Consider the following 20,522-nt stretch of genomic DNA (forward strand, 5'->3'; position numbering starts at 1 on the left):
CCTCCATCTACTCAATACATTCTATATCTGCAATGAGATCTCAGTTTCCCATGTGTCAAGCACTGCTGGTTTAACTGCTTGAGAAAAAATATTTTTTGAAAATTGCTCTCACTTATTTTAGCATTGTTTAAATGTGCAAAATATATAAGCTTAAATAATAATAAATATTGTGATTTAGACGGTAAATATATATTTATATATAGTTTATTATGTTTTGATTATTGACTTACCCATGAAATAATCAAATGCTTCTATAATTTTCTATCTGATATTAAGGCAGTGACTTCTATGTCTTAATCTAGATTTTGTATATCTGTTTCCTTAATCACATGAAATAATGTTGCTAGGTTCTAATGTCTCATATTTGGAGCTTGACTGCGCTGTACAGGCTCCCTTGATGAATGAAAGTTCATGGTCATCTACGTTCTCAGCAGAATGCTAGGCCTCTGTTCTCTAAGCATCCACAGCACTTCTGGGAAGCATAACCTCCCACGCCATCACTTCTATTAACCATTTGACCATTTAAAAAGAAAAATCACATCAAGATCTCAGGAAACCTTCAAGGGAGGGTGGAATCATTATTATTTTGAATCAGTCCCTTCAAAGTGATCATTCAGAGCATAAAATAGAGCTCTAGTCTCCCTGCTCAACATCTCTTTCCTCCTCTGTCAATGCTTTTAATTGTACTATTATTGCTTAGGTGTCAGTTGCAAAGATGTGGACTGTGTCTGTCATGTTTTCTTTTTGCCTTTTTCTTAATTGAATTACTGCTTTCCCTAATTCACCTAAACTGAATTTATTGTGGTGTTCTTATCTCTTTTAGTGTTCGTTATACTTATTGTGTATGCACATGTGTGTATGTATACATACATGTGTGGGTGTGCACAGGGCACAGCGTGTGAGTTCTGGGGTCAGGGGTTGGTTTTCTTCTACCATGTGGGGGTTGAGGAAGCCATCACACCTAGCAGAAACCACACATATTATTTTTAACTCCTGAATCATTTACCCTGCCCTCTTATGTTTCTGTTTGCTAAAATGTCTCCCCCTGACCTGGAATTTTTATACCATTATGTTACATAAAAAAAAAAAATGTGTCTTTATGTATGACTAAGTTCAATGTTTGCTTGGGACTTTTATCCACAAGATTTTCCCCCATTGTCAACTGACTTGAATTTAACTTTTTCAGTCTATCTCGTGACCTTGTTTGTCAAAGTTCATCCCTGATTTTCTGTAGCTTTTCATCCGGCTCCATTAAGGATCTGCTGTGGAGGATTTTCCACTATACCTGAAATGGATAAAGAAGCCAAAGCAACTTACCTTCTTGCTTTTCCAGACTTCTTCAAATTTTGCTTTTTTTTTGTTTTTCAAAAGTTTCTGTTGTTTTAATTATACATAAGCATGATGATATTCATGACTGAGTACAAACCTCACAACAATAAAAGGGCATTTGACATAGAGTCAAGTTTCTACCCTACTAGCAGGATAGGAAATATCGAGATGCCTATAGGCTTTGAGAAATTGGAAATCCCAGGGAAGAACTGAGGAGATGATGACTGGATGAAAAGGCATGGAGAGAGAGAGAGAGAAAGAGAGAAAGACACACACACACACACACACACGAGAGAGAGAGAGAGAGAGAGAGAGAGAGAGAGAGAGAGAGAGAGAGAGAGAACTGTTGACTATCCACCACCAATCATTGCAGCTAGAATGGTGTGGGAAAACAAAATTCATAGGAAAACCCCCTGTACGACATCACTATCTGGTCTGTTCTCAAATGGAAATATTTGTGTGGGAGAGAAAATGTTTGTTTTGCTTTTTATTCAGGAACAAAGCGTCTTTGATCTACTAAGAACCCTAGTACTCTTAGAGAGTTTCGCTGTTCATGAGAAACAAAATCTGATTAGAAGATGGAATAACACAAAAGAGAGCATAGTATCCATTTCATGTTTTATGGCCTTAAGGAAAAAGTCATCAAGCTAAAGTTACTTTCATGCTGCACACACGCACACACACACACACACACACTTATGTTGACAGATGAGTCTGAAGAATTTATACTGTGGGAAAACACAGTCATTGTCCACAGTTCTGTACTTCATCTCTGAAAATGTGTGGTTCGTTTGAGAATTCAGTTATCAGTCTCTCAGCACTAAATGTGAGAACTGATTTTTTTTTCTGAAATTAACAGAAAGGTTCCATCTGACAGGGTGCAGAACCAGATTGTTGTGAGTGTGGGGATACAGGCGTGTTCATGACAGGGCCAGAGGCCTGTGAAACACAGGCTTGGGGAAATGAGATAGCATTTCAGAGAAAGAAAAAAAGAACATTGGAAACATAATGTTTACACATTTGTGTGTGCATAAAATGAATAACTTTTGAGGCATTGGCATAGACTGCAGAATCATCACTGTTGCCAGATATAATATATTGCCTTGTAAGACAATGTTCAGTGGTCTTCAGGGCATTGAAGTAATTTGGAAGGACATCTCACTTTGTGTTTCACCAACTGCTTTATGGCTTTAGATGAACCAATGAATCAATGTAAGGTGACGATTTTTGCTCATGATAAAGAGAAGCAAAAATATTATCTAGAAGTAGATCTTGAAATATCTTGAGTTTTTAAGTATAGTCGCACTACTTTAATATTTTAAAAAACCACACTTTTGTAATAATACCAATAATATTTTTAGTCTAGTTTGAACCTGAAAGAATTAGAAGAAATCATACATTGACGTTAAAAATTTTAAATATATGAAATCTATGTGATTTTCTTACAAGTTAGTATATTATAGCTGTCCTTGTGTTTTAGACCAAAGACAGAACCCTAATTTGACTTTCCTAGTGATTAAAATAATTTCTGAAATCAAATATATACAAGATTGGTTTGATATGTGCTAAAAGTCATGTTCCCCTTCTGTGCTTCATAAATTCTTCAATATGTTTTAGTTTTAACCTTCGATTCTAATTTCAGCTTCTAATAATTTAGAAAATAGGTTAGCTTTTTCTGCGTATATTTGTGGTTAGAAAACAAATTTCCGCTGCCTAGTGGGCTATCTAGTTACTGTATTCTTTAGTCATTCATTAGACTAGATGGATGACTAGCCCACATTTTTTTTATTTGATGAAGACTGTTTTCCACATCATTCATGTCCTTGACTAATACTGACTGCTGTATACTTTAAACGAAAATCCATCAGCTTTAAAATGATGTTTCTCCCTGACTTTAACCTTTATGTGTGATGGAAAGGTAATACTGACCACGTCCTATAATTGACTATGAAATGAAAAAGGATGCATTCCAATATACAAAGAGCACAGAGATTCAGAGTTATAGCAAGAATTCCGTTCTCGCTAGCGTTGTCCTGTACCACACTTCTTTGTCCAGGGGACGCTGGGGAGATGTGTAGGGCTCTCTGTCAGTGGTTATCCTGGAGAGAGGGTGAAAGGGCAACCTGATCTGGCTTCGGTATAATGAAACCACAGAGATCCTTGAGAGAGCCGAGCCTGGTGAACACAAACAGACCTAATTACATGCCCAGAGTGTGAGGCTTTCCCATTCATTTCAGGAAGACCTGTTTTCTTTTAGTGGAATTTCCTAAAAGGATCGTGCCTGTGGATAAACTGGCCCGCTTGTTTTCTTTTCGTTTTTTTCTTTTTTTTCCACTCCTGTAATTGAAATGGTATGTGAGTCATCACTACACTTCCTTTCCCGGTCTCACAGTCATACCAGGATGCTCTGCCCTCATTGGAACCAGAGGAACTTCCTCTGTGGTCATGTACTAGGATATTGCACATTCTCCAAAGATTCAAATTTCTGCACAGGATGCATTTTTAGAAAAATAAAACCGAGAAACATGACTTCAAATAAACTACAAGAGCGCAGATTAATATTGGAACCAGAGGCCCAGTCCTGAATCGCCTGTAAAACACTTTTAATAAACAATTTTAATTCTAACATCATTGAAGATATAAACCATGTCAGAGGTCCAATGGAATTTTTTAATAAGCAGAATGAATTACCTATTTTATACAATCTCAGAATTCTTCATTATTTCATTTTTTTCATTGTTTCAGTGGCTTTAGTAAATGAGAATATTTTTCTGCCCATTGGTGGAAAGCTTCTGTTGTGGTTATATGAAAAGATGCTGTATCCAGAGACTGAAATTTCCATTCGTTGAAAAAGAACCAACAACAAACAACCAAAAGAACAACCAACCAAAACAAACAAACCAACCAGAGAACCAATTAGAAGACGTTTTCTCAGGGGGTGTTGTTTTAGGTCCTTTTCTAGGATTGGGCCATGAAAGTCTCCTCTTCCATGTTTCCATGCTTGCTGCTGTAGTCTTGTTCAGTTCATGTTTAGTCGCTCGTGTGGCGGAGATTTTACAGGTGGGATTTCCCTGACATGTTTATGAAATGCCTCCTCATAGCGAAACCCTAGTCTTGCGACGGCTACAGCCTTTTCCTTTCCTCTTCTGTGTTCTCCCTGAGTTTTATTATGATGTAACAGTGATGCATTACATAGGCCAGTGGAGGCTAAACTAGCCTAGAAATCATATACATACAAATAACACTGCCATTATACTGAGTCAGCATATATTGGTTTTTATATTTAACAATATACACACATATACCCATAAAATATATATATTATATTGTAATATAATATATATATATATATATATATATATATATATATATCACCAATTATAAGAGAGCGTCCAAAGGCAATGCCTTTTAAGAGAATCTCAGTACATGGAAAAGGTTGGTGAGAAAGGGAAAGGTAAAAGTCATGCAAATAATTTAATTTCAAAATTACTTTTAAAATATTTAAATAGGGCAACAAAGTCCCTTTAAACATCTAAATCCTATTTGAATATAGTAGCAAAGATTTAGTAGCAAAATTCTTAACTTTTGAGTTTCACCTTCAGAGAATTCCCTTCACCTTTTCGTTGGCAGTGCTGGTGAGTCTGATGATGGTTCCCATACATTTATTGTTAAATGAGAAGGAGTCATACTTGTGCCTCAGTGTGTCTTCAGCATCACACATTGTATTTTCCATGAATTGATTGCCAAAAAATATTATCTAACAAAGAGTACATATCTCACAATAGCATAATCTGTAATGTATACCACGAAATTGTTCTAGCCTTTAAATACAACAATTTAAATACAATATGAAATTACTAAACATGCCTTTCTTTTAAAGAACCAAAAGCTACCATGTAGCCCCAGCACCAGACTCACATCAGCTGTATTACATTAGTATAAAAAGTATCTTATGTTAAAGCAGTTTTATTTGAACAAATCAATAATGGTAAAAAAATTATTTATTGTTAAGCTTAACACATTATCATAAACATGCTATGAAATTGATTCTTTTTTAACCCTTTGTAAAAACATATCTAAATTAAACTTTTAAGATTTTAATACTTTGTATGACGGTCCAAGCAATATTGTTCTCCAATTTGATGTATAGTTTAATTTTGAGTCACCTATTGACAGGCTAATTGACTGATAAGAATAGAAGCTAAGGTAAGCAGTGCAATGTTCATTTAGATTTGAAATTAAACTTGCATAAGAAAAGATGAGCGAATAGCTTAGAAAATTCTTTATAGCCCACTTCCTTTTCCCCTCATTTCTCTCCCTCTTGATTAACAATCAGTTTGGTGAATGCTGCTCCTGTCTGTCCCAATATCCTCTTCCAGTGTCAAGGCATTCTGAGCCTTGTTGTCCTCAATAGGGATTTACTGCCAACTGTGTAATCTGGGTCCTCTGTGCAGGGGCATCAAGCAAGAGATTTACCCAGAGAAGTAGATACCAGGACAATGCCTGTAACCATGGTGTGACTGGCCTCCCTGACATCGAACTCAAAAGCTTTCCCTCTGTGAAGACAGAAGCCCGTTTGCAAATTAATTAGTTTCTGGCGGCAGCTTGATTGTTGACCCAGAGTTTGTAGAGTGGAAAAACAATCAGATTAGTGTGCTCAGGGTAAAAGACCAGTGCATACTTGCGTGTGGCTTGCTCAGCTATTGAAGCCGTGAATGGAGTGAAACAAATTCCATTCTGAGAAGGCTCTGCAGAGGTTAAGTATGATGAGCCGGGAGATCCCCAACAGCAGGGGCTGGGAATTAACGGATTTCAGCCAGATAAAGCTGGATGACAGGAATCGACGCCATTGAATTTTAATGGCAGAGGCAGTTTCACCAGAAACAGCCACTTGTTACATTCGAATCATGAATGGGAGGAATCATTTTACAATATTATTGAATACTGTGTATAGGCTTGATTCAAATTATTTCAGAAAAGAGTACAGGAGCATTCAAAATGGAAGAAAATTTATTTGAACCAAGCTGCTCTGATGGTATCTAAATTTAAAAAGCTATAAAATAACCTATTTTTCAAAGCAGATAAAATGCACCTTTGCCCAACTTGAACTATTACCTGAAGTGTAATCTTTAAGTGTCTTACAAAAATTAATGGAAGACATAGTCAAAAATATTCATGGAGAAGATGTATATTCTGCTATTTACTTTATACATTTTAGCCTAGATAATTATACCTAAAAATATTATAGGCATGCAAATATCATAGGCAAGTATTCTAAATGAAATGTTTGATAATAAAATTTTATTTCAACCAAAGTGTATTATATTTCTTTTTATAATATGCCTAACATTTTAAGCCACATATAATTTCCTCTTTGTGGTACAGCTTGTAGATATCTCCCTAAGGAATAAGCTATCTGATAGCTATTACAGTGCTTTCCCATTCAAAAAGAGTTGTTTTCATCTAATTTTCAAAACACCCTAAACCTAGGTTTTCCTTTCAGCCAAGACAGTTATCATGTAATTCTGGGGCCTCTCCCATATTAAACCTTATTAGAATCAACTCAAATCGAGCTGATAGGATTCAACTTTGCTATTTCCTTGTGTTTTGTTTTTTAATTTTTCCTTTACCACTCTCCAGGTGGATTTTAAATGTCCCCACTTTGAGCCTCAGGAACAATTAAAAGCACATTTATATTTATCACAGGCTCTGTCATCTGCATTTCTTAAATAAGAAAGCCTTTAATGACTCTGTCTCATAAACCCTGGAATAAGGTATATCAGTATATATCACAGTCCCCCTTAATTCCCCATTTGAATATGGAAAGTGTGTCTTCTATGGACATATTTTTTTTCATGGTTTGGCAGTATTTCATGTTGTTTTCTGTGGTTGGGTGAAATTGCCTCTGTGGGTGCTCAGAGCAGAATGTAGTAACATGGAATAGTTGCAGGTAACAGACCAAGGCTGACAGACCATAGTGCCTCACAGGGTCCGAAAGGCAGGCTCAGCTACCATTGCTTTCCCTAATGTCTCAAACTCTTTTGATTTCTTAGATAACCACTTGTGTTACATGAAGCACCTGTGCTTACGTCAGAGAGCGGTACATATTTTCTCTTTAAAGTAACCAATAACATCGTATCGTATTTCACAAAATTATCAGACAATTTTCAAGTGAACAATAACAAAAGTAAAACTTGAGGAAATGTGTTTTTAATGTTAATTTGGTTTCGGTGTGTACAATGCTACCACTTAGCTATACCATTAAGATTCTAGTCTTATCATCTTAGCATGTGATAGTATGTTAGTGATAGTCACCGCTGTCTACTGTGACAAAATAGTGGCTGCCTATGTGAGAAACTTTAGGAAAACCAACTTTTCTGATTCCACATAATTTAACTTTCAAATTATTCACAAGGAGACATCCACAAGCCTTGAATGGTGTTAAGATTCTTCACGGTGCTACCTCCCCTGTGCCTTAGCTGAGGTAGGCAGGCAGCTGTCATGAATTATGTTCAAATGCCCCTTCCTCTTTAAAACAAACAAAAACAAAAACAAAAATGCAAAAACAGAAAAAAAAATTGCCCTCCTTGTTTTTATGTTACGAAGCTTGTGGATGACTAAACTTACACTTAATTTGGCCAAGTGACCATGGCAGAAATAAAAGCATCAAAATTCAGTTGATGCTAGTTGGTTTCAGAACACTTTTGGAAATTTCAGATTCTGCACTAAAAAAACTACCTAAGTAGATCATGTCACTTTGAAAGTAAGCTTCTCCCATGAGCTAACAGCAAGTTAGAAGAAACCAGTGAAAGTGACTTAACTCAATGTCTATTTTTTCAGCTATGTCTGTAAGGTTTTTTCAATGATGCCTATGCATTCTGAAGAAAATACATTCACCACATCTTCCAAGGGAAAGATATTGAATATTTTTAATATCTGGTAGTATTACTAAGGAATGTTTGTGTACATTAGGTGCTCTTACAAGAAACATTTCAAGATATAGTGTTTGAGAAGCCATTTCATGGAAAAAATTAGGCAAGTCTCCTTTCTCCCAAGTTGTAAGCAATATACTGTTTATCAAATGGAAATTTTGTTTTCTGCATATGTGTTACATGTGACCTTATTCATTTGATATTATGATTCTTTAAAAAAATATCTAAAATAATTATATTCCTAGAATGTGAATTAGGATTTATTATAGTAATTTAATAAATTAAATGGACACAGTGTTATACATCAGAAGCATACTGCTCATTATGTTACAGGCTGATTTGTTAAATAATAACTATTTTTGGAATTAATGCAAGCTGACAGCATAAGGGATCCATCAAAGCCATGCCTCTTCAATATGTGTAAAAATTTGTCTACATTTGTGTAAAGCCAAATACTCCTTTTGGTTCATTTAATGAGTAATTACAAAGGATTCTAGGGTTTCCACATCAAAGTGAACTACCCCTTTTATATATTCATAAAGTTATAAAAAGAATGTGTACAGAAAATTGGTGACAGCAGAAAGATTTTTTTTTCTTTTGGGATATACAGAGCCTCTTTAGCTTGCTGTATAATATTAAAATTGCATAGTCTGTTTCCAGCTTATATGCTATTTCTTGACTCATTCAGAAACGAGTGAATTTTTCTTACATTGGTCCTTAAAGCTAAGTAGTTATGAGGCTAACATCAAATTGATGTCAAACTTCTATATAGTTAGTGCGACCATACTAAGGAAGAAAAAACAAAAATAAACCAAAAAAGGTTACACCAACCTATGAAAAGACAGACTCAATGTATAGTATAATTTAATAAAAATAATAAGAATCAAAAATAATAAATGCAGAGCTTGTTGGCCCAAATCCTTAATCCCAGTATTCATAAGGTAGAAGCATATATATATATATATATATATATATATATATATATATATATATATATATTTGACTCTTTCACCTCTTTCACTTAGAAAACAGCCTGATCTACATAGCTCATTCTAGACTCTGTGTGTGTGTATGTGAGTGTGTGTGTGTGTTCTGAAATTAGAAAGCAAAATACACTAATTATTACAAAACTTTATTGACTTGTATATATATGGAAGAAAAATCTTACTATACTAACAATTCATATTATTGAAAATTTTGTAAAGTTAAGATGGGCCAATGAGACAATCAATTGCATTAAGAATTTGATCAATTGCTGTTGATTTTTCTGTCACCATATGAAATATTTTAGCTGAGGAAAATTCAATATGCTAGCAAAATTACGGTTTCAGGAAAAGTCCAATGCACAGTATTCCTGGTTTTTTTTTTAATTTCTCTTTATTTCCTTTTAAAATTAAGCAAGAATATAATAACATATTGTATTATATTATGATAAGTACAGGTAACTTTGATCAAGCAGCAGTTATCTGAATAACAACATCATAGTATAATTGCTCTTCTGATATGAAAATATGATTGCCTAATAAGCGGCTTTAAACACTGAAATTTTATTATTTATTTTTATAGTAGTACCTGCATCTATTTCCTTCCTTGTTCATATGATACACCCATTTGCAGAGGGCCATTGGCATGCTGTCTGGGGTGAGGAATACAGCATTGACAAATAGAACAAACCTCGTCAGGCCGATATAGTCTCAGGCTGTATTCAGTGTAGCACAGCTGTCATTCGGTTGTGATACTCAGAAACGACATAGAAGAACAAATAAGCCACATTATGGAGGATTAGCAATTTTGACCATAGTGGTTCTTGCTAATGATTTTATCATCTTGGTTTTCTATAAAAATGTATAGCTGCTTTATTTAATGCTCCTGTCTTGAAACTACACATTAATTACCCAATCATTTTTTCCTCTTAGAAACATATATTCTATGTTTAATGTGTTATTAAGTCCACTCACTAAAGAATATTCTGATACTAGCAACAAAAGGAAATTTCTTCTGATAACTCTTTTTTTCTGGAGTTAGACTTGAATGAACCCAAGACCACATGTATGTTATACAAGCCCTAAAGCACTGAGCTATAATCCCAGCCCCTCTCTGAGACAGTTCTTTAACACAGAGGTCGAAACCAAGTCATTACACTTTTAATTACTTAGAATATTTAAATGTTCTTTAGGGTGTGGAAGTAATAAAGAAAAATACAATTTCTAAAGGACATTTCTCTCTATTCCATTACTATTTTTTAAAAAGTTATTTTAAAAAAAGAGGGAGGAGAGAATAGAAATCAGGTTAATCGATCATCTATTTCCTAATCAGACTTACTTCTTTGTCAGTCAAATGAAATAGTCACACCACTAAAATGTTATGTATGCCTTCGAAGGTTGAAATAAATACCAATGAAACTGTGACATACTCTTCTATCTGAGGATTTAACCTTCAGGTGTGTAATGCAAGCTAGGTTTCATACACACAGAAGGATTTTTTTTTCAGTGTTAGAGAACAGTGAAACTTTATTGGAACCTTTTAATTTCCAAGGGTACTCAGAGTCTCATTTTATAACTAACCATATGGTTGTCAGTAAGAAAACAATTAAGACCCTATGTAATATGATATTATAGAGGTAAAAGAACTGCATTATTAATAGGGAGTTAAGAAAAGATATTTTGGTGGAGATTAACCTATCAATTTCCATTACTATTTATCTATTTTTAATGAGGAGGTTCAGTTTTCTGAAACACAGTCTGATCTTGCCCAACAGTTATTCCTGTTTATCCATACATTAGTAGGTTTATCAATCACCTTAATCAATACCATAGGCTATTTTTTTCAAATTCCTTCCCTATTGTTCTTTTCTGTCCTTCTAGAATTCCATGTAATAATATATGATATATCTTTGTCAGGTACCAGTGAGTTACTGTGGCTAATTTCTATTTTCTGCATGCAATGTGCTCTCACTAGGGACTAAGACTCTCAGGAGACACAGTGCTGAATAGAAGTCCACGCTTTCCATGATAACGCATGAGGAATGTAAAGAACTCTAGAAGTACTTATCACCTCTTTAAGGTCATAAGCCTATATTTCTAAAATGTCTTTGTACCTAAAAAGCATTATTAGCCCAATTGGTAAAGGAAATTTACTTTCCATCTCCTTTCTAGTGAAACTATTTATTCATTTGATTTTAAGATTTTTTTTTGATATTTTATAGTTCCTTATTGATCTTTTGTTACATGCTAGTGCTCTGTAAGTTATCAAAAGACATAAAAGAAGACTGGAAAAAATGTCAGAACACATATGACAGAGAAGGAGAATATTTCCTTATTCAAAGACCCTTAAAATTTGATTGTAAAATACGAATGATGACATTGAAGATGAGCAAAGAATTCAAACCCAAAGACCACAGGAATGGAATCACAATGGAGATGTGCATCTGAGGGACAGTTGTTCAGGAGAGTTAATAATCAAAGCAAACACATTTGTTTGTGTCACCTTGACAAAATGATGAAAAAACGGGTTCGGTCTTTACATAAGAACACTAACTGACTTCCAGGTTTTCAAATGAAGATCAGAAACACAAACTAAAGGTTTTACAATCAAAAACACAAGGGTATGTGGCCTATGTTCAAATACCCATAATTATTTGTTAGCACGTATGTGTAACAGACTTTAAAATGGAGAGAAATTGGAAATTCATTTTTATTTGAAGCCAAACTAGAAATCAGCTAGAATCAGGAAAACTTCAGGTAATAGGACTAGATATTTAAAGAGATAGTATTTTCCTGGTAAACAGTCCTAATCAAAGGAACAAAAACCTAAGGAAAGTCACAGGTAAAATTGTAACATGATGAAGAGAGTGTTCTATAAAAGGAATTGATTGGAAATGGAGCCAAAAGAAAATGGTGGACATTTTATTTTCTTCACAATAGAGTTCAACAATTGGAACCCTGCACTGTTAACAAAATATTTAGTCCCTTCTGTGCCTGAACTTTAAAATCAACACATAAAACAATCATAGCCAACCTTTGTAGTTGTTGAATTTTCTAAGAATATACGTGTTTCATTTAGCTGAACAGTTTTGTTACAATAAAGTAAACGTTTATTAAAGGAAAAAGGAAAGTTAAAAGAATATGTTCTGACTACATTTCCTATAATTCTCCCATCAGAAGAGACTAAGTATTAGTTTTAGAGTTATGATATACTATTTGGTACTTTACATCATTAACCCATTACATAGCAATATTTTGATTGTTTTTATCATTAAAGAATCAAAATATACAGAAATATACCAATATTTGAGGACTTGTGATATAAATCTTTAAGTTGCATTTGTGTTATTATATCTGTCTTTTTATTTTCACATAATCTCTAACCTTTTCTATTAGTGTCAATAATATCTTACAAATACCATTTTGAAATCAGGAAATTTTATTTTTCATTGTTTCCTTTAACCAACTAATATCAACATTGCATTTCTGTCAAAATCCCTATTAAACTTGTTCGAGCTAATATAAGATAGTATCAAACACAGTATTGTTTAGAAATAGTAATAATTGATATTTTTAGTATTTTTCAATGACTAATATAAAAGTAGATTGATTAAAAAGCAAACCGTACTTATGTTTAATCTAGGTTAAACACATTGATCATTATTTGTTAGTCATGTTAAAATGTACTGAGGGAAACCTTTATTTATTTAAAATAAGGTAAAGGTATCAAGTTTAGCAGACACATTTATTATTCAAGATATCTATAGAAACACATCTCTATTGTAAATCTGAACAGGAAAAAGAAAAGGAATAGAGTGGCTGCGATAGATTAAGAGTAGATTACTAGTCTCAGTAGCAGTTTTACCATGAATGGTCATTTTATTACCCACATGGTCTTCATATTGTGTGTTTTAAAGTTTCAACAATTCAATGCTATTTTAGAAAATAGATCTATGCAGAGAGAAATACTTGAAATGGTGTACTATAGAAATCCTCTATAAGATAATGTTTATTGACTTTCAATGGACTTTTTTGAGATTCTCTCCTCCCTATACCCTGCAGAGTGCTTCAAGTAATAAAAATAGTGTAGCCTGGGCTTCAGAGATGGCTCAGTGGTTGAAGAGCACTGACAGCATGCTCTTCCAGAGGTCCTGAGTTCAATTCCTAGCAGTCACATGGTAGCTCATTATCATCTGTAATCGGATTGGATGACTTCTGATGTGGCTGAAAACAGCAGTATTGTACTCACATACATACAATAAAACTAAAAAATAAAATAGTGTAGTCTTTGAGAGGTTAGCAATAACCTATTCTGGATGGTAAAGATAAAGTAGCTACTGAATCCTACATTTGCTTTCCTATATTATTATTACGGTTTTATATGATAAGTTATATTTTACATGATTCACTAGTATTATATAATGTGCATAGTTCTGTTAATATTTATTGTTTTGTTTTTTTTTATTTTTTGTGGGTTTCCAAGACAGTTTCTTGATGTAACAGAGCCCTGGCTATCCTGGACTAGATTGACAGATCAGGATGACCTCAAACTCAAGAGATATACCAGCCTCTGCCTCCCAAGTTTGGGATTAAAGGTTAATGCCACCATGGTTGGCTAGTTCTGCTGTTTTCAAAGTTAAGACATAGGAAATACATATTAAGCCCTATATGCATTTTGAATAAATAATAGAGTAATATACTTTTCTTGAAGAAGTTTAAAAAAACCCAAAGTTAAAGAATTCTATCCCATAGTGATTCTCCAAATGAAGAGCTGTCTTATTTGTACATATTTTAAGTCACTAAAATATTATCTTAAAAAAATTGCTATTACATGTATGCCCTTTGGAATAATTAGCAATATATGTCTCCTGGGGAAATATTCAAGGGGGAGTTTCAGAGATCATACATAATGACTAAATTAGAATGTATGCTCTATCTAAAATTCTCCATTAAAAGTTACAATGGAATAAACCAAATTACCAAAATATGTTATAGTATTTAATATTAAAGACGAAATATAAAATATTTGATCCCTCCGGTTTTATAGTCCCAACTATGGCAGGGGTAGAATAATGGCAGAGGTCATTGTTTAGACTAGATTTGCCCATGATGTAATCTACTTCTCTGCATTATGTCATTGACCTTCTGTCAGTAAGCTTTATCCTCACTGGATGGGGAATTATATAATCACAAAATAAATGAGTCATTTAAATAGGGGCATGGACTGAACTTTCTAGCAATAATCACTCAAGACCCACAGTGCTAAAGCATTGCACCAAGAATTAAAACATCGTTCAACACCTAAGAATAGTCCATATCTTCCCCCAAATTGCCTTTAGATTAAGATGAATTAACTGTCTTCCCTCAGAATTTGTTCAGGAATAATATTTTCTTTTAAATAACAACACAGGTGATAAAACAGAAACAGGTTTTTTTAATCTAGAAAAGGTTTTAATATAAAATTGTAAGGGTATAAAAATATAAAGCCACAAATACAAATACTAGGTTACAACTTATAACTTTTGTATTATATTACATCTCAAATTATACTTGAGTAGTGTTGTGTTAAATTTGTTCACTTAAAAAATGGCATGTCTAAGTAAGAAGCCCAACATTTCCAAAATTGCATAGATACAACTAAAACCGTGCTACCATCTGTTTTACACTGATAAGATACAAAAATATAAAAAGTAATAATGTATTTTAAGTAAGAAGAGTACACAAAGAGACTAGGAAAGTACAAAAAAGACTCAGTGTAAAACTCGAATTATTGTTTCTGAAGAGAAAAGATTTCAGTTAACAAGGCATAGGATAATTGTTTTCTGCAAAATCAAATTACTTCAAAAACTGTGTTATAAGAGGTATGTGTCTCTGTCTTCGCATCTAATTAGACATTTTTCTAAGAATCAAAAGTATCACAGCCTCTTATGAGCAAATGCCATAGAAACTGCTAATTACATGGCAGTCAAAACCTTTTTTCTGCTAAGATCCTGACTTTCCGGTAGTTTTGAGAACATTTTCTGACCAGAAAACGATGGAAGGACTGAACCTTCTCTGGTGTTGTAATCAGGATAATTATGTCCTAGCTGTAATAACACTCAAGTTATTATGAAGTTGCCAAAGCGCTTGTCAAATGCAGCTTGACCTAAATCGTTCCTGGTCCCTGCATCGTTATTTTATGCTATAAAGCAAACTGCATTCTCTAAGGGATGTCTTCATAGGCACAGAGACATGGGCTCCAGCATGGAGGAAGGCAAGGTCCCCTGCCAGTCTAGAAACAGTTAATGAATCCAGAGACTGCTGGTTGCCCTGCGAAAAGGACAGGCATCACATGCATAGCTTCTCCATCTGTCACAAGACATCTTTACATTTTCACAGTGAAAAACATTTTATGTAATGATGTATTCAGAAAGATTTTAGCCAGTAGTTATTAGAATGATGTGGAAACTAGTCTTTATTTATGAAAGCCTGACTCAAAAAGCCAGTTTTTCCACATGACTTACTTCCAGGAAAATGTTATGTTTGGAAATTAAATAAATGCCTATATTTTAGGTGGGTTAAGTTGACACTTCATGCTTGTGATGCTTACTTATTTTGCTTGCTCATTTTGGAACACAATTTCACTTCATCAACCAGTCTGTCAATGAATCATATACCAGATATAAGATAAGAAAATTGCATAATTGCATAATACCATCATCATCATCATCATCATCATCATCATCATCAATCTTTTTTTATAGTCCAGTCATTATCCCCATCCTGGTCTGCCCTCCTACAGTTCCTCATCCCTTTCTTCCTCCTCTTCCCTGTTTTCAAGGGGATGTCTTCTCCACTCCATCCCCCCTCTGCCAAACTTCCCCATCCATGGGGCCTCAAGTCTTTCAAAGGTTATGTGCACTGACTCTCACTGAAGCCAAACCAGGCAGTTCTCTATTGTATATGTGTTGGGGGCCCTGTACCAGCTAGTATATGCTGCCCGGTTGGTGGCTCAGTGTCTGAGAGATCTCAGGGATCCAGGTTGGTCGAGCCTGCTGGACTTTCTATGAGGTTGTCCTCCTCCTCAGCTTCTTGAAGGAAGAAATCTTTGTTAGTCATGTTATACCAGACTTTAATACTGAGACTGACACAGTGCTTGACAAAAAGAAAAGCTCAGAATGAATACAAATGAAGAATCTATATACAAGTAAAAACTTAATTCTTATATTGTAAAGATGATTCTATAATAAGAAATCTCTTCACTTAAATACTGAAGAAGAAAATATATCGGTTCTATGTTATAATACAAGTTTAAAAATAAGTTGAATAATTTTTTACTGGTGGATTTAAGCACATGAGCTAGGATTATATAAAAATGTTTTAACATGATATGAAGAAATAACGAACCCAAAGTGAAGTTCTTAATGCCCAGGGAGACAATGTTAATCCAAGTGAAATTATCTGAGCTGCATCTCAGCATTTGGGGGTCTCTATTTTCAGTCTTAGGAGGGAGTGAAGTGTGGTAGGAGCTGGTAAAAGAAAGTACTCAAGGGTTTTCTTCCCTTTCAGTGGAATTTAAACTATAGTTGTACTCTATCTCCTTGGTGTTTTGAGTGTATGTTGTATATGTGTGAGTGTGTGTGTGTGTGTGTGAGTGTGTGTGTGTGTGTGTATGTATGTGTGTGTGTGTGTGTGTGTGTGTGTGTCTTAGTTCCTTAACTAGGCACAAAAACTTTAAACATAATAAATCACATTTATTTAATAAATCAGAGTAAGCACACTATGTAAAACTGTGATAGATTTTTCTGGCAAAGGGAAGAAAGACATGCTTTAATTTCAAATGAGGTGAGTCAGAAAGTGTCATGTTTCTTGAAACTCTACCAATTTTTTCATTAAGGGATGGTTTTAGTATTATCATTGGTTAAGCATGAATTACCTCTTATCATGGAGCTTTCTAAACAAGAAGCTCTACTTTAATAGAAATAAAGGTATGAGAACATGCTTTTCTTCAAGTAAAGATATTTTTAATATTAATTTATAAAAATATTTTCTATGTGACTCTGGTCTCCATTTACTTCAAAGTTTTCTCTTTAAAGAAGGATATATTTGATTCATTTCTCAAATCTCATATAAGAGCATGATGGTTTCTTTTCTTCCAAATATTTGTAATCTTATTGAAATTTGAGGGGGATACAAAAATATGACTTAAGTCTTTGAAATCTTTAAATACAATAAAAATCAATGCCTCAATGGAATTTGAGTGTGCCTTCAAACATTGTGAAATAATTTAATTTTTTCTTCCTAGAAATTACTTACAGCATGAAATTTTATTTTATTTGATCAAATTACTTAATCTAATCACATAGTACTTTAGACTCAATATAACTCAAAAGCACAGCATGAATGATGAGAGGATATTTGAAGACAAATGAGCACATTTATGGCATGAATTTAGTTATTGAAGGTCTAATAGAGTTAAACATATTGTAGGTTCCTTCAGGTAAGAAAGCATAAATATGCAGAATTATAGAAATGCCAATAAACATATAGTCGATATATCTGGGTTAAATATAAAGTTAACAAAATGTCTCTCCTCCATATTTAACATTATAAAGCACAGATGTCTGAACAATGATTAATTTATGTGTTCAATATTCTTAATTTTTGTCTTAATCCTTAAGTCCTAAGTTCACTTTTGCTGAAGGTTGAAAAAAATATTATTTTTGTCTGAAGAGTCTCATGAAATATTTTTCTGATATTTCAATATGAGAAATCCAAGTAGAAAAAAATAAAAGAATTTTACTGTAAAACAAATTATCCCTTTCTATATATTTTTTACACATTTAAAGTTTTTTCCCATATCCTCTATCTATAGATGCTCTAGTCTCCATACACCAATAATCATTTTTTAAAGAAATCAATGTACTGTCAGGGCTTCTTGCCTCTGGTGAGATTCGTGAACTAAAAATATGCTCCTTGGAGTATTGATAAGTAGAATGCTTTATGGTGGTTATGTGTTTGGTCCTGTGAAGGCTTGATGCCCCAGCATAGGGGAATGCTAAGGTGGTAAGGCAGGAGTGAGTGAAGACCACACGTATAGAAGCAGGGGCAAGCAGAGATGGGAAAACAGGAAGGGGTATAAAGTTTGAAATGTACATAAATAAAATAAGAAATAAAATTTTAAAAAAGTAGAGAAATTTGGAATCCGGGATGCTAGGGTCGTAATAAGGGAAGTGAACCTAGAATTATTTTGGGCTGGTGAATAACTGTATGACTTTGGATGGACTCTACATTTTTAAGCCCACGGAAAAGCTTCGTACTCTGTGCATGTTCCCAAACGTGTCCTGTCAACATCGTGCAACGGTGATTGGGAAGGAGCATGCTTGGAAGAGCGTGGACTTTGATGGAAAGAGCATAGTCTAGAATGTTTCAGAATAGGGGTGCTTTAAACAGGATGTGTGAATTCATAGAAAAGACATTCCCTACCTCCACCACGGCATCAAGAAAGAAAAGGTTGGAAGTGGAGATTAATGTGATTTGACATGGATGGCTGAAGGCGTGACACTCCGCTGCGATGGTTTTGATAACTTCCCATGTTTATGCTAATAAGTCCAATATCCCAAAGGCTTTTACTTCCTCTGCTGTCATTTCCCTTCGGGTGAGGAATGCTGCAGACATCTGGACTGGTTACGGCCATTCAGTTCCAACAGCCCTACTGGGTTACAGTAGAAAGAAGTAAGCTCTCCACCAGCTTTCAACAACGTCAAAAGCAAGAATCTTAATCCACACAGTACAGCAGCTTGTACAGCTTGCAGCACACAGTAGGATGACCGGTGTGGAGAGCCGATGAGGCTTGAGGCCGGAGAATGGGCTTGGGCCTGTTCACGTTCTGTCAGTAACTAGCTTGTACTTTGACATCGTCTGTATCTGAGTCTCTTCCAGGGTGAGTGACTATTGGAGGATGTGCATTCCACCCAGGAAGCTGCACCAGCAGCACTGGCTGGTGCTTTTGTTTCGTTCTCTCCCTTTCCCTTCGGAATCCTCCCTTCCCTCTCCAAGACGTGACTAGTCTCAAACTTTTCCTAGGGTTGAACTATACTAAGGGAGGGCTTCTCACAGCTACCCAGCCAGCTTAGCTGCAAAACTTCTTCCAGGCCTGTTCCTTGGCAGCCAGACGTTTCTCTATTCCACAGCCAAAAATGATATATCTACTCTGCTTAGGCTGTTAGCCAGGAATGTGGGATGACCTTAAGCTACATGCCTTGCATTCCCAATGTTCTGGGCCTTGTTCCTGGTCTGCTGGTTCTTTGGGACTTTTGTTTACCCTTTTGCACAAAGTTAAAGGAAGAAAGCAGTCACTTTTGCCTGCTATTCTGGTTGCTGGCTGCCATGTCTGATGACTTTTCCCCGTACCAACAGCCCAGCTAGTTGCTTAGTAAATGTTTTGACTCCAGAGGCTTCAATCCTGGAAACAAAAGAGTGTTGCCCATTAAATAATTTACAATGAGTCTACTTTTCTCGTGGGTTCCTAACAGGTTTATAGCTTCCTTATCAACCAGTGTCTAATTCAACTTGCTTTGCTAGCTGTAAAAGTTTATGCTACCATTAACTTTTAAACATTTATACTTTATAGGACATCACTGAGTTTTATAAACAGTGCTATAAATTAATAGCCTCTGGCAGTTTTGAAAGCCCATGGAATGCTTTCGACAGACATAGGTAGAACTGCATTATCGCTTTTTAAATTCTCCAAACATTCATTGGAGACAGCTAGTTTTTGACAGTAATCTGAGGCTAGTTGACATTAACTCACATTTTGTACTTGGATGGGGAACAGGGTTTCCATTCAGGATGGACTGTGGCATGTTAGGTAGCCTAGATTAGCCATGAACTCATAATTCTCTTGCGTCAGCTTCTGTAACGTTAGTATTTTAAGTCACACCACCACACATTGTTCTACTTGATATAGATTAATATTAAATACTCAGTGAGTTTAAAAATGATTTCTATCTTATTTTAACTCCTATCATGGAACAGCACGTTGTGTTAGTGTCAGTAGTATCCCACTGAAATTGTTAAAAAAAATAGGTGAGTGTGATGGATCAGCAACATTCTAAACAGTCATCCTCTCACGTTTACTTTCTTAGATGGGCCGCCATTGAGAGAAGTATGTGACTTGGGTTGTTTATTGGTTGGTAGTTTTTCTGCAGGCATGCTATGTTTCTCCTGCCTTGCTCAGAAACCACTGAAGAACTTTCGCTACAACTATCTATGTCTGATGGAACATTCACTAGGCCTT

General features: G+C 34.8%; 1 protein-coding gene across 1 annotated transcript in view; it reads left to right on the forward strand.

Moving 5' to 3' along the window:
• Sema3a (semaphorin 3A) overlaps positions 1 to 20,522 on the forward strand; it is a 198,104-nt gene that overhangs the window by 130,645 nt on the left and 46,937 nt on the right. The window lies entirely within an intron of this gene.

The sequence above is a fragment of the Rattus rattus genome, chromosome 6 (genome assembly GCF_011064425.1).
Source record: "Rattus rattus isolate New Zealand chromosome 6, Rrattus_CSIRO_v1, whole genome shotgun sequence".
NCBI lineage: Eukaryota > Metazoa > Chordata > Mammalia > Rodentia > Muridae > Rattus > Rattus rattus.